Source organism: Amblyomma maculatum, chromosome 5 (genome assembly GCF_055883805.1).
Source record: "Amblyomma maculatum isolate TAMU_Amacu chromosome 5, ASM5588380v1, whole genome shotgun sequence".
NCBI classification, from domain to species: Eukaryota; Metazoa; Arthropoda; class Arachnida; order Ixodida; family Ixodidae; genus Amblyomma; species Amblyomma maculatum.
Genome location: NC_139348.1, coordinates 44229210 through 44242359, shown reverse-complemented (window position 1 = coordinate 44242359; position 13150 = coordinate 44229210). Strand labels below are relative to the sequence as shown.

The 13150-nt window shown below is 42.7% G+C and overlaps 1 pseudogene; it reads left to right on the top strand.

Moving 5' to 3' along the window:
* Positions 1-13150, top strand: part of LOC146188206 (putative sodium-dependent multivitamin transporter) — a 60739-nt pseudogene that overhangs the window by 10870 nt on the left and 36719 nt on the right.

Below are 13150 nucleotides of genomic sequence, written 5' to 3'. Positions count from 1 at the left end.
GAAATACACAGCTGCAGTTCCTAAACAGCGGCTTCGTCGCTATGAAATGAAGCTCTCGCGAATAAACAATACGAGTAGTCTTGTTGAAGGTACTTTGAAGCTATGTGGTGAAACCTTTTATTACTCGCGGAGTCTGGGCCAGATTCTGCAGACCTTATTCATGTTGTGGGCTATTGGACTTACAGATGAAATGCTGTACAAGAATCGATGGGTGCACTCCAGATTGGTATCGATTTGTAAGAGGTAGCTATGTGCCGGTTTATGCACATGTTCTACACGCTATTTCAGTCTTCCTTTACCAGAACCAGCGTACGTCCTTCCATAACCAGTTCAGTTATATACTTAGGGTAAACATTATGCTGCAATGTGTACCGACCTACAACAACCATGGTACATCTTTTTCTCAAAGTCATTAGATGGGGCTACATACGTACCTTCGCTCAGTATGCGAGTCATTACGCAGTATGACAGGGAGATTAAACGCTAGAATGTCCGCTGACGTCATGCTACGGCGAAGCTATATGAAAAATATGGCGCTGATATGCCATACTTTATAAGTCTTTCGCAAATTTTGTCCTTGTTTTCTTCCATCAAACAAAAAAGACAAAAATTAAGACTGAGATATGGGGAAAATAAAATGTGAACCAGTCCAAACTTGTGACTTGTTCTATAAGGTAACATGTGAACGACCTGTATAATTGCACCAAAGAAATCTTGGAAGCAGCCATATACTAAGCAGCGTTCTTCAGTGCGGCTGCGCTGTTATATATTGTTCTTTCCTCTTTACTGCCACCTGGCTGAAAGCAGTGCTGCTAATGGCAGCTGCTGTCACTATACCACATTTCTATATGCGTATTGCTCGGCTTTAAAACATTGATTATGCGCCATCGGAAAAGGTAATGAAACTGCCTGTGCGGCCGCGCTATTGAAGTGAGAACGCTTGAAGAACAATGATTAGCCTGATAGAAGTTGCAGATTTAGAGCGCTTCGTAAACTACAGTAAAGTTAATCACAGTGGATAAGCATTTAACCGGGTTCGATATTCAGCCTAGGCCGACAGCAAAGAGGTTGTTTTGAAAGCGCTACACTCAGGCGTGCCTGAATGACAGAGTCTATTTGGCACGTTAAGTTCTATAAACCAAATCAAACATAGTTTTCGTTCCGCATCACATTTCTTTCTCCGCATCTGCACTCGCAAACGCATCTCTCCGCTTCCACTTTATGCCTGAAATAATTTTGCTAGTGTGGCTTTGTTAAGGAGGTCGGCTAAGTATTTCAGTAAACACTGCTAAATGCTTCACGATAGAATAGCAGTAAATGCGAAGCCTTCCGCTTTGATTACAATCTGGTCTCTCTTGGTTGCCCATCACACTCTATTTCCCTCATGTGTTTTCTTCTAAAGAATACGTGTAGCCGATATGTTGTCTTGAAAGCACATGCAAGATATCGTCGTGTCATTGAATATCTGCACCACAAACGAGGGAAGAAGTAACTGCCTACACAATTAAAATGGTTTTACAGTTATTCGCCCATTACAAGCGTAAAAATTAAAATATGAACTCCAGTAGAATGAATAATAATAATAATGAGATCTGGAAAAGGGACGTATTTACAATTTGCTTTATTTACATACTATTTCATCTTCTAGTCTTTGAAGTGTCACTGGAAGCTTCGAGCGTTCTTATCGGTGTCGCCGGAACCTTGTACACTACCCTGGTAAGCTCCTCATTTTTTCTTCGCGGTGTGAATGTAGGCGGTGAATACGTCTAAAAATAAAATAAAAACGAAGCTCTCAAATTCATTTGCGCTCTACCAGGGTTTGAAAAGAGTATGCAGTGACAAATTTATATGTCATCTCCTTCCGTCTATCGTTGATGCTCACAACTGCGATATGCTTTCTCTACATTCTGCTCGACAGGCGGGCTTTGTTTGAATCATGGCGAAAAAAACTAAGAAAAACGGATTGCCCTGCTAACCATGCGCGGCCAAAAAAAGATTTGCAAATAATTAAACTGTGCTGCAATTACCTTATTCAATGTCATGGAAATCTTATGGATTGCACAACCAGCTGCCTACAAAAATATTACTTTACATTAAATTTTCTCCAGAAACTAAGGTGTCTACTGGTAGACTATTCTTCTGTATTTATTACAACAGTAAGTATAAAGATTAAAGCTCTTAAATGCGTTTGGGACTCAGTTATTTGTTTTAAACCACAGGGGCTTAATGTGGAAAGAATCATTTTGCTCCGGTTGAAAAAGAGAAATGTTTTTCAGACTCTGTCCACTTTGCTGAAGCACATTTCAGTAATGTACATGGAAAGTGTTTTCAGTTATTCTGTTACAAACTACATTCGATCAATAGCTCACTTTTGCTCTGGTGCAATGGTGAAATTACCAGCTCGATAAGTCATCACGCTGCGTGTCAGGGCCTTTCTGCGACCGCACACATTTGTACTAAACGCTGATTTCTTCCCGCACTTAGCATCCACATTTGTGGGTATCGGACAGGAGAGAAGATTGTCGGCATCAAATTCGCAGTCGTACCAATTCTGTCCATGCGTTCTAACAGTTCTCATTTTTCAATAATATAATTTCTTCGGTAATTAGGTTGTTTTCCTCCGAAATTACAGCTGCTAAACCAAACACTGCATGGTTAAATTATTACACCAGAAAATAGGCTATTACCTTACAGAATGCAATAGTTATGATTAAAAATTAAAGTCTTCAAGCTATCCTGTCTACTCCGAGCGACATCTATGAAATCGTCACTGTTAACTCTGACGATGTAGCTATAATTGTGACAGTAAACACTGCGCACGTTTGAGCATGGGTATCTGTGTAGTGGCGACAGGGGTTAATGCCTAACACCCCTAAAGACATTACCGCTACTAACCAAGTGATAATTGGGAGCATCATAAAGTGAAGCATACAAGGTGGTGTAGAGATGACAGATCCAATGTTCGTAACTATCATGCAGGGCCATATTACCGCCCTTAGTAAAGACATACGTCATGCTAAATGTAATGGGTCGTATTCATAGGGTGGGCTTCGAAGCGTGGTGTGCGCGGACACTGTTCAAGCGCTCATCATGTTTCCGTCTCCGGTCGTGATCCTGGCAAACATTTTCTATGACTCCCACCACAGCTTGGTATCGCCGCGTCCTCTAAAAGGACTTCAACATCACACCGTATATCTTTCGGTAAGCTCACCGAGACCGTTTCTTTCCGACTTACGTCGCAGGGACATTGCGCATATATACTCTGGTTTACGCTAGTCTCCTGCTATTAGACTCTCTGACCTGATGTAACCCATTGCCCTTACCATAGGTTTTTCGCTATTCACATTTATCCCCCACTTCCTTGATTATGTATATTTTAGCTAAACAAGTTGACAGGATACAAATGTCACAAGTACCAGTAAACATGCGTGCGTTGTCCACCTGTACGATTTTTGCAGACCCTTATTGCTCCCGTATCCGCAGGAGAGGTCATTAAAGATGCCAAAAATCTTGTGCTTACATCCGGGAAAATAAACATACTAGCTTCGATGCTTCAGGCAATTATTTGTCTGAAGTGTCTTGGTCATGTTCATTATGAAAGAGAACTCAACAAGGGTTGAGGGGGATCCTCAGTTCGCAGGCCGAGCCAGCGTTTCCTCCTTGTTGAAGACAAGTCCCCTTGTCTAAACGTTGGCTCGGCTTGCGAACTCACGCTTCCCCTCAACCCTTGTTCAGTGCTCTTTTTTACTGTGTAGCCATCTTCGTTATCCCGTTCTCCCTCTGCTTATTTTCACACGTTTGCGCCTAACACAAAAACTTTGTCGCAGCGCTATGTGTAGTACAAGACAGCGAACGTTACTGCAAGCTAACCCTTAGTTACGTGCACTATACAGCGTTACAGAGGTAAATAGTATTGAAAAATCCTCCTTTAAGCAGTTATGGGTAGCACGTTTTATTTGTGTTGGAGGTCGTTATACAGCGCGATATTTTATTCAGTGATGCCATTTAGTCATGCATATCGAATGTACACAAGAATGACGAAGAGACATATTTATTTCTCAGCAGCACTGTATCACTGCTGTACCCGATGTGAGCATCTACACGCAAGGCACAGCGGGCCGTTTTCGGCCCAAGCGCCCAGGCAGAGCGAACTATTTTTTGTTTGCTTGTGAGGAAGCCTGTGTCCCTTTACGAGTTCTTTTGCTTTTTTTTTTCTTACGTAGATGGTAACGCGACATGTAGGTTTGGCGTTTAGAAGTCATAGAAATGCCCGGTTTATTTTAAGAAAACTATGCTATCGTTCGGGGAATGGCTGGGCAGCATTACATTTCAAGCACCACAGTTTTCCGCATTGCATTGTTTCTTATTTTAGACATCTTCCACATTGGCACCAATTTCCCCGTTTTCTTCTTCAATTCACGAGCGATCCTAGATAAAATGCGAGACAATTTGTCTATACCTCAGCAGCAGAGGTGCTATTTGTATTCCCTATAAGTTGATACTTCGGAATAGGTCGCGATGTCAAATTTTCCTTATACTCGTTCTCTTCAGGTAAACTTCCGTACCAAAATAAAGAAGCAAGCCACCGTACCGATCGCAAAATCGATGAATTCAAACGTAGAAAACTTCACTAAAGCTATCTGAAGAAGGTTGACTTATAAGGCACTTGTTACTGGGCCGCACTCTTTCAAATCACCTATCATAATACAGTGGTATCTGTCTGTGCAGTGGGCATGCCTTTAGCAGAGACTGGTTAGCTTTTGCTCTTTTGCTTAGCTTTCGTAAGTAAAACGATTTCAATAAATTTATAGTCAGCCTCGATGCGTACTGAGTGTTGGAAAATTTATTAGTCTTTACTAGTGGTTATGCTTCCTGTGGCACTTTTCCAATACAGCCCCATTGCTTACTGATTATTCCGCCTATTGTGGCAACAACACAAAAAAGATTCATTTAGTTTTATGAAGACTGAGCCTCACTGATAAGGCGGAAAGTATTCCTCAACAAAAACTCGGCAATCGTTACACAGCCGAACAACGAGAAATAAAAGTGATTCCTTCTGGTGTCAAATGCAGAATAAAGTAGTGAAGCAATCAAATTAAACGTCGAACACCTATGGTCATTTAATTAACCTCTGTTGAAAGCTTGGCACACGGATTTTACTGTAGTGTGACCACTTGCTTTCAAACACAGACAAACCTAATGATAATATAAATAATGAACTTGTGCTGAGATGCAACCGAAACGAAGCAGCAAAATGCTAAATGCAAGGATTTATGTCTGTATTACATATACAGCGTGAAGTGCGACAATATACAGAAAGCGCCAGTATGTCTACAGGTTAACCCACGTTCACGTTTCCGAGGTTTAGAAAACAGGGCATATGAGGTCAGACCTTCTGGCAGATATTATTTTCGTCAATGCTAACGTGCCGTGCCGGGAGACCGGTGATTCATTTTGCAGCTGACTTGTCTTCGCGTGTGCTTCAACTGTAGAACTGAGGCGGACGTCACTGAAGACGAGACTGTGTAGGCGGCCAGTTTCGGAGCCTTCCCACTCCAGCTCATGCGAGTGGGCCTGGACCTGATGATCACACAAAGATTTCTGGCTGCTAGATCACTGCCAGACGCAAGGGTGTGAGTTACTCAACATATTGAAAATCCCCGGTATAAAAAGGAAATTACTAAATGGTCTAAATTTTGGACCAAACATAAGTACGCTAAACCGCCTCGGTTAAATTAATAAGCAATGACTTTTCTTCGTAGGTTATTTTTCATCACGCCATTCGCTGGTCTTACGTACGGGCCAACTGTCCTTTGCTGTACCGCAGAAGCATGACCTGGAATTGTAATTCTTATCGTTCTTCGTCTTATATTTGCTGCGATATACGGCGTGGCACAGTAAAGCCTATCTTTTCGCTGAGCTAAGGGTATCTTGGAGTGATTTGCACAGCTGATCATACTTCCATAGAGGAAACGTTCGCGCGTACTAGAGCAGTAGCAATTAATGATGTTAGTACTAATAATTTCCTTTGTTGCAGCAGGTTGATGGTCAAAAAGCGCACAGACATTCTTTTTTCTCACAAGAGGAAAATGTTTGCAATTTATTTCGACTGAGAGCCGACAGAATCTACAAATTTGAGCCACTTATGTGAGATGGGAATAGGACCCTGAAACCTTGATCACGAGAAATACACTTCAATTAAACCACACAGTCATGTTTAAACGGCTTTCCTGGTCAGAACGGAGCTTTATACCTGGTGATCTTAATTTGCTACCATGTGACTGTATCCAAATAAGTATAGGCGAGACAACATAGAGATAGTAAAGGGATTTATGATAAAGCGAGCAGCCAAGTGCGCGCAGGTCAACAACGATCAACAAACGGAGATGCAGACGTGATCAATTGGCTGAATGCTTGTGCGCTTTGTACCTTACACACAAGAATGTGATACTGGTCAGGATAATATTTGCGCAGCGCCTGAAGTGAACCGTTTTAGGGAGTGTCATTTTTATTTGCTCTAAGCTTGTTTTCGGTATTTCGTTAGTATTTTATTGTTTCTTGTTCTTCAGGGTAGCTTTCGCGGGCGTAGGGCTGCTGTCGTTCTTCTACATCCTTCATGGGCTGGTAGCATTTGCACTCACTTTCTGGTTCAGAGACTGCGACCCCGTACTCTCCGGCTCCGTTCCTCACTATGATCAGGTACTGCATATTTTTCATTACTTACTTAAAGGCCCAACAGACTAAATATAAGTAATATTTATTGCTCTCAATAAATTATTGCATGCATTAATTTTTATGCAAATATTTTACCGATACATACATATCACAACCTTTTTTCTATTCCAATGAGTTAGGTTGTGGTATGCAAACAAAACAAAAAGGTCAGTACTGTAGCGAGGCGATGATGGCGCTGTTTGCGAACAGTACGTGCAGAGTACAACAGTATCAGTCGTGCATACACCAATAATATCCACTCGGCGCAGGCGCATAGGCCCATAGCTGAGCCAATTTAAGGTAAATCATGACTTCAATCCGGTTAGCAGGCGAGCTTACCGCCAAGGATGTGTAGAGTAAGATCATTGTATTTTTATGTTCAGGGCACAGTTACGGCCGTGCTGGGAGTATTTCACATCCAGACGTGGCAGACAGCCGGTCGATTCGCAGCCCGAATTGAGCTACCACGGATGAAGTATAGCACAGACGGATGCCCCCGCTACGCTACAGTCTTTAGCACCACTTGAAGAGGTTTCTCAGTAAGACAAGCTTATTACTTCTCCAAAAAATATGACCAGGGCACGTCCGAAATCCCAGCGCCGCTGACTATTATTAAGCAGAAACTTCGTTATATGCCATGCGTTGCGGTTATTACTAGGAAAACGAGTTCTTGCCTACGGGTGACAGAGGGACCAAACCTATTCTCTAGTCTATGCGTTAATTTATAGTGAGGAAGCTTTTCTTCATCGTGGACATCCTCCAACGTAGAAGTGCTCAGATTTATCGGCATTCTGAAAGTGCAACCTGCCTTAGCTTCGAGCAAGCTGACACGAGGAACGCTTGCGAAACCAGGTAGTCAATACGGACGTGAACTGGCTTTAGTACATTACGTCACGCAGTAATAAGAGACATCCCAACTTTGTCAGGAGGTCGTTTGTTATATTGTCAATGCTCGCAATATCTGGCATGGAACAGGATTCGCTGCTGTGTGTTTTATTTTTATTGTATACTGTTGAAACACTTACATATTACACCTGTTAATATTGCAACAATTAAGACGTCTATGTTCATCACTGTGTTGTTTATGGTACCATAATTGATAATAAGGCTGTTGAAAAGAAGAACCTACATTTAGGGCGCAGTACCGTCTGGGGTATAGTGGTGTACACTTAATAGCCTGTGCATGTTCCTTTTGCATGAAAAAAGTCCCATAGACCTTCTGAATACATTATAAATATTGCTAATCCGGATAAAGCAAGTGTATTCAACGTTTAGCTGTATATCTAAACGCTGGTGTCTGCTGTGCCGGACACGTGGTACAAAATAATGAAATGAAAGGGGCCTCGGTCGTCAGTTTTCTGCGACGAAATTGAACACTTCCAAATAAAAATCTGAAACAGAAATAATGTCTTACATATATTGTTTTTGTTTATTGCCTGCATTAGATAGCACCAATACGCAAACATATTCAGTTCAGTTCAGTCGTTCAGTCGTGTCCGACTCTTCGTGACACTATGGACCATGTCACGCCACGCTTTCCGGTCTCTCACTATCTTCCTATCATCACATAACTTCATCTGCAGTGCCTCGAGGATGCCATCTAACCATCGCTTTCGCTGCCTACCCCTTCTCCGGCGACCCTCAACCTTTCCCAACATCAAATCTTTCTCCAGCGACTCCTCTCTTCTCATCAGATGACCAAAGTAGCTGAGCTTTAACTTTAGCATTTGACCCTCCAATGAGAAGTCAGGGTTTATGGTCGACAATATCGACTGATTTGATCTTCTGGCAGTCCAAGGAACTCTCAAGAGTCTTCGCCAGTACCACAATTCATACTCGTCGGTTATTCGGCGGTCAGCCTTTTTCACAGTCCAACTCTCGCATCCATACATCACAACTGGAAAGGCCATAGCACGAGTTATACGGATCTTCAGCCAAACATATTATTTGGCTGAAAAAAAAGAATAAAACTAAGTGAGTCTGTTTTCTAACCAATGTTCACGACAGGCACCAACTTGTGAGGAATAGTAGATTTGGAGATGTTCACTTAGGCCACCCTACCATATATCGCGAGCGTCGATCATCACGGCTCATGCGCAATGTCTCTGACCGTTGGTAGAGGAGGTGTGTGAGGTCGCTCTATCAATTTCGCTTTAACATTCCCGCGCTAAATAGGAAATGATTGGTATTATAATTTTGTCAATTTGTTAAATGCTTCTACATCGAATCTGCTTTGTGAAGCGCTCTCTCTGCATAAAGTCTGCAGCAATAATTTCCTGCGTCGTGATGTACTTATGTTGCCCGATCAGTTTTCAAGCCGTGCCGTAGTTCGAAACTAGAGCGACCGGTTACATATTGTAGGCAACACCACTTGCAGCTTTTCAAGTGAGTCATTAGTGTGCTACTGACGCAAAATAAATTTTGAAGATAGAACGCCTGATTGACTCCGAGATGCTCACAACTGGTGCCACCGAAACGTGCATTTTTAGCGGCTACAACACCTACAATAAGACAGAGAAACTAATTCGGCTTAAGAGAATAGACACATTCACCTGTCTAAAACAGTGTGCTGGGCATTGTAGCCGTCATGGGTGGTTTTGCGCGCTTGTGACAAAATTATTAATTTTCATAGATTTGGCAGAAGAGCTTTACACTTGATAATTTGTCTTGCATTATCATACCAAGAAGGAGCGCTAACAAAATGCAGAAAGACGACACAAGACACAACCACAGTCTCGTATTGTGTCGTCCTTTCTGCATTTTGTTAGCGCGCCTCTACTTTATCATAAATTTGTACACTATTTTCAGCTATGGCACATCTGAATCTGCTTTTAAGGCTCGCCTTGTCCTTGTGTGTGTGTGTGTGTGTGTGTGTGTGTGTGTGTGTGCGTGTGTGTGTGTGTGTGTGTGTGTGTGTGTGTGTGTGTGTGTGTGTGTGTGTGTGTGTGTGTGTGTGTGTGTGTGTGTGTGTGTGTGTGTGTGTGTGTGTGTGTGTGTGTGTGTGTGTGTGTGTGTGTGTGTGTGTGTGTGTGTGTGTGTGTGTGTGTGTGTGTGTGTGTGTGTGTGTGTGTGTGTGTGTGTGTGTGTGTGTGTGTGTGTGTGTGTGTGTGTGTGTGTGTGTGTGTGTGTGTGTGTGTGTGTGTGTGTGTGTGTGTGTGTGTGTGTGTGTGTGTGTGTGTGTGTGTGTGTGTGTGTGTGTGTGTGTGTGTGTGTGTGTGTGTGTGTGTGTGTGTGTGTGTGTGTGTGTGTGTGTGTGTGTGTGTGTGTGTGTGTGTGTGTGTGTGTGTGTGTGTGTGTGTGTGTGTGTGTGTGTGTGTGTGTGTGTGTGTGTGTGTGTGTGTGTGTGTGTGTGTGTGTGTGTGTGTGTGTGTGTGTGTGTGTGTGTGTGTGTGTGTGTGTGTGTGTGTGTGTGTGTGTGTGTGTGTGTGTGTGTGTGTGTGTGTGTGTGTGTGTGTGTGTGTGTGTGTGTGTGTGTGTGTGTGTGTGTGTGTGTGTGTGTGTGTGTGTGTGTGTGTGTGTGTGTGTGTGTGTGTGTGTGTGTGTGTGTGTGTGTGTGTGTGTGTGTGTGTGTGTGTGTGAGGGTGTGCGTGGGTGTGGTGTGTGTGTGTTCTGAGCATTGAATTCTGAGCATGGGGGACACTAGGGCCCTTTGCTGGTGACGTCAAGTGAAAAGCTCCTATAAAAGGTTTGCCTAATTTACAGGACCATCTAACCTATATCCGCTTCAGGCGATTTTATAGTATCTACCCGGGTCATTCTGGTTTAGAATGCAACCGCTATCGAACCTACCCACCTAAATGTCACAGAGAAGGGACCATAATTTGAAAGCAAATAAGCTTTATTATTACGTCAGTGGAATAGTCTGCGGCAAGAAATTGTTACGTTACATCAATGAATACAATTTTACAAGCGTTGAATCATAATTTAGAATTGAGCTGGTTGTGCTTTTTCTGCTATAGTATTTAATTACAAGGGAAACAAACTCGTGCTGATTTTGAGACAACTTCTGTAAAGTCACGTGCCATATTATTTCAGTACGCTAGTAGAAATTTTAACGTATATTAATACGGCAGGTTAAACTGAGGTATGCTTAATACCAACACCCACTCTGCGCAGTGACCAGGTGTTCCTTCTGTACCTGCTGTCTGCCTACTGGTGCTGCCTCATATCCGCTGTATTGACGGTTGCGTTAGGGCTGGCGCTCAGTCTCTTACTAAGTAAGAAAGAGACAGAAAGCACTTTATGTGCACCCGTCAGAGAGTATGGATGATCGGGTGAGACGCAGCTCCCCCTTTTACCGTCTATCTCCCTCCTAGATGTTGGCTGGAATCAGTTGGCACAATCCCACCTGTTTCTAAACGCGCTTTTTCTTCGGGTTAGCGTTTGAGTAGAATATACTCTCTACCAAATAGCAAGAATGCGGGGATGGAGAAGTGTATTTTTTAATATTACGAACCAAAGAAAGCATAAGAAGAGGGAGGGTGGGATTTGTAAAGGAAGTTTGAGAAGACTAAGGTATACTGACGCATGGCGTTACTTTGGCACAGCAGTTAGAGGTCAGAGATGATAGGACAGAACCTTTGTAATAATGTCTTAAGATGCAGTTGTTTTGATATTTCTATGAAAACTACCTTCAACCATCCGATATCTGGCATGAGGCGAGCGATACGCTATCGTATCGTTTCGTGTATATTTGGCGCCGCGAAGAGGGATGCTGTCTACTGTGTTTACGGATGGCATTTTTCATAGGCGGTAATAGCACTAGTAGTAGTAGAAGACTTCATTGAGGTTAAATCCTTAGGCGCCTAATACATCGATGGCCTGCTGTAGGCGCTGTTGTTTCTCACCCTCCGCACCAAGCCAGTCCACCCATGTCCAGGTAGTATGGGAGGGGTTGGGAAAGAATCCTGATTGCATGCTACCGGGCATGAAAATAGCAGTGAGAAAGGTTGGCATAAGGGGAAGGCAGTTGGGGCCTGATGAATCACGACGGAATTTGTACAGATATAGTCATGCAGGGGTTATGAGTGTATTCAGCTGTATCTGCCGAAGGACATGAGCATTCCGAACGGAGAGATTAGGATGAGGGTCGCGATAGAGCTTGCGGTATAAGCGAGCAGCATTACATTATTCGCTGATGGTGGCGCGAAGAGACAGTAATTAGTGCCCATAATTAAAATAATTACAAGGATCGAGAATTAAGACCTCTTAAAGTCAGTGGGGTCCCAGGCCTTTGAATCAAGCGATTTTAATAGGAAAAGTGTTTGTTTTCTGTCAAACAGCACTCGAAATCCTTGTCTGCTTAAGCGAATCGCTTTGTTTTTGATAATATAAGAATACAGGTTTAAGATGCAGTGCATAGGTCTAGTCTGAAAATAAGAATGTAGGTTTAAGATGCAGTGCATAGCTCTAGTCTGGTGAGGTAGGGGGTCGCGAGGTAATCTACCGCTCCTTACACCTGAGGCATCACATTGTGGCAACATTATGTGTGCCAAACATAACAGCATCCAGCAGCGCTCAACCTGTGGTATGAAATGTCTGCCCGATATTAGTCCAACTGTGATGTTTGAGCAGATTTACGGGTGAGGAGAGCAATGCTGATAAAAGGAAACATTCTCGTGCAGGGCAACATGAGAGTGATCTACAAAACGCTATCAGCCTATCGAACCATAGCGTGCTGAAGTTATGGCAGCGGATAGGCCTTCTTCGCCCTCCAGATAAGGTTTGTTTCGCTCAAAGGCTTCGTAGTGTGCGCTTTTAAGGCGAAAGCCTTTAATGACTCATGCTGTCGTGGACAAAATGTGTCCCGCTTTTACAGCGTTCTGATTGGCCGAGGCGGGATGACGTCATAGAGATCTCGACCAATCATAGAGCACCACCACAGTACGCGCGAATGCGTGCCTTATATGGCCAGATCTAAATCAATGATCAGTTACTATTAAATGAAATAGTTTATTACCAATTGACAGCGGTTTATGTAATTGATTAATTAACTATATAGTGAGCAATTATTGCTTAAGTAAACAATTACATACCTAAACTCCGATTACTATTTACTAATTATAATTAATCAATTACTAATTAGTGCCAGTTGCGTAGCAGAATGCGGCACTCAAGCTTTCGCCTTTCTCTACTTTAGTCGCAAAAAGTATCTCGTAATTTTATTAGCATTAATGGATACGACTCATAAAATGCCTGCCATGCATATATAGCGTACTTTGCTGATACGTAGAATCAGGGATGATACCCATTATTGTTTGGTATTTTGTGACTGCGCCGTTATTATATATATTTTTTCAGGAATCTAGGATTGTTAAACTCATCGAAATAGACGAAAAACTATCATCTTTCGAAATGCAGCCCTTGCAAACGAAAGAAGTCAATGTGTAAGCTCAGCTTCAAAGTGAGCGACTGAAAAGGTACACTGCTTCGCCGT